Source organism: Octopus bimaculoides, chromosome 8, assembly GCF_001194135.2.
Source record: "Octopus bimaculoides isolate UCB-OBI-ISO-001 chromosome 8, ASM119413v2, whole genome shotgun sequence".
NCBI classification, from domain to species: domain Eukaryota; kingdom Metazoa; phylum Mollusca; class Cephalopoda; order Octopoda; family Octopodidae; genus Octopus; species Octopus bimaculoides.
The window spans coordinates 19444257-19447215 of NC_068988.1; positions in this window are offsets into that span (position 1 = coordinate 19444257).

Consider the following 2959-nt stretch of genomic DNA (forward strand, 5'->3'; position numbering starts at 1 on the left):
GTGTGTGTGTATGTATGTATGTATGTATGTGCGAACACACGCACATACACACACACACATTAAACTGTCTTAGATTTCAATATATGATCTGTTATAGTTAGATCAGTAGCTGGTGTCTGTCACGCAAATCTATTTCTTTACATTTCGAACGAACTATTATATAAAGAAAATGAAACGGAAAAAGAGGGAAAGAACGAGACGAAAAAGGAGATAAAGAGAGAAGATAGGGTGAGAGAAAGAGGGAGAGAGAAAGGGAATGGAAGAAACTGTGAGTGAGAGGCTTTCAGCGTTAATGCCTGCAATTATTAAATAAGAATCGTAAATTAATGCAAATTTTCATTTCTCATTAGACGAATAATGAAAGTAATACCAATGTTACTACAGGTGTTGTTGCTGTTAATTAGCACCAAGTCGAACCTGAACAAGGAATGCTACGTTGAACGACACTCCAACCGTGATTATTCCATATTTTTCTATATTAATTCTTAATATATTGTCCAATTTATCTCTTGTTATTTGAGGTTCGACGCCACGAAAGCTCTGATAGTATAGGGCAGTAAAAAAATAAAAGGTTAAAATTTACCACACACACGCACACACACATAATGTGGTGTGGTTAAAAGTGCGATGTAATATCACACTGGATTCGTTTAATTGCCGCATCAAACCTTCAAGCGATAACAGTTGTTGACCATTACTCTACATCTTAGCAATATTTATGCGCTGAATGTGGTGAAGCAGAACAGCTAATACGCCTCGCGCGTAATCTCCGACATGATCAGCTGCCGATGATACTATGCCTGCAGAATTTATGCTGAATCGGCATTAGCCGTTACTACTGCCCGGCCATGTCTGTGTGCCGAAAATTATCTGGAATATTCTGTTCAGTGCAGCTTCTTGTTTGTCTTGGACAGTGGTTCGCAGCTGGTGTTCAAATGGTCCCCGAGAATCCATATAATACTTTTGGCGGTCTGCTCAACAAAATAGTAAACTGGAGATCCACAATAGAATTTTAATTTTAGTTGCGATGTATGTATTGGTATATACTGCAAGAAACAGTCAGGTTTATCTGTCTAACATTCACAATAGTTTAATCTACACAAGTTAATATGCAAAAACCAAAATCGAAATTTTCAAAGAAGTATGTAAAAATCAAGTTTTTAAACATCGAATGGCTATGGGGGTCCACCAGAATGAAATAATCAACAAAGGGGCCCAAAGATAAAACATGCTTGAGAATCCCTGGTCTACAATCTGCTCGATAACGCCATAGTTCTTGCCTCTAGTCTGCGAGGAAATTTCACCGATCTCCTCATGACCATACTATCGCCAGCAAGTAACAATATCTTTGCGAGCACTTCGAGAAAATTCATCAGCGGATGTTAAAAAAGAGTTATGAGCCTGAATGTTATGGCTACGGTAATTCAGCGTGGCATGTGTCCATAACGATCGAACGTAAAGACGAAGTGGTAGGTTAGTAAAAGTGTCGGATTGAATGCATCGCTACATTTATGCCGACACTCTGTGCCTTGAGTTCAACACCGAAGATTAATTTACTTTACTCTTTTTGTACACATATAAAGGACACTATTCTGTGGCCGACCTCTTTCGATTATTTCTGCAGTTCTTTGCTTTATGGTTTCAAATTTTGCCAGGACATTCTTGCACGGTAGACAATCCACCATCTTAAAGTTTATTTCTCTATATTTTTTGTACGGAATTCAAAGCCAGCACTGCATGTTAAATCGTTTCGTAACCAAATGCGTCTATGAAAACAAGGGTAGAAAAGTATGTAGTGTTTTCTATATGCATATCTAAGGCTTGATTTCCTATCATCAGCACCTGATCTAGTACATCAGTTATGTAGGAGCAAATCACTTAAATACCGACTAGATTTCGCAGTGTAAACAAATCGGATAGATTTATTTACATATAGCTCCCCACCTGGCATTTTGAGTTCCTTTAGGAATCTCCAGTATGTTGCAAGCATTAGAGAAAATCTCAGAATCACTGAAAAACGTCGTAGCCATGTGACTAAAAAAAAGATAACAAATGGAAAATAAAACAAGAAAACAAAAAAAAAGAAAAATTAAACCAAAAAGCCAGTCGATGTATTTATTGCTCGCATAACCACACACCACCAACCACGCTTCAACAGATGTTTTAGATCTTTCACTACAATGCATCTTCTTTGCTGTGACTCACAGGAGGTGGTCAACATAAGTATTACAATCTGTAGCAAAAGTTGGTAGCTATTAGGGTTGCAGACATGCCTGCTACTTTTGCTGTTCTTGGTAGTGTTTGATACGATCGTGGGGATACCAGTTGTATATTGCTGCGTTGTTATTTTTGCTACCATTGTTATTGCTGTTGTCGTTTCTGCTGCTGCTAACACTGTTTATGTTCTTGTTATTTATAATCACAGTCTGTTGCGAATCATTCATAAATTTTCTCGGCTATTATGCTACATCTATCATTCTGACAGAAGTGTCCATACTCTTTCCCACACTCTACGTGACCAAGAGTTTCCTGGACATCCAAAGCTTTGCACGAGTCATTTCTCAAAGGATCCGAGAATTATTAGATGAATAAGAATTAAATTGAGCGCTACGAACGAAGATTAAACACAAATACTTTTAGTTTAACGGCCATGAAGAATTCTGTAGCAATCTTGCGTGACAGATCTTCTAATCAATTGATAAATTTCATACACGCGTATTTATACAGATGTCCGCTTGTTAATGCATACGTATATCAGCGCGCGCGCGCACACATATGGACACACACATAGGTAGACAAACATACACCCATACATACATACACACACACACACAAACATATACACATGCATTGATATATCTATACATAAATGGTTACATAGTTACATACATAGATGCATATTTGCATACACAAATAGACTCGCGTATATATATATATATATATATATATATATATATAT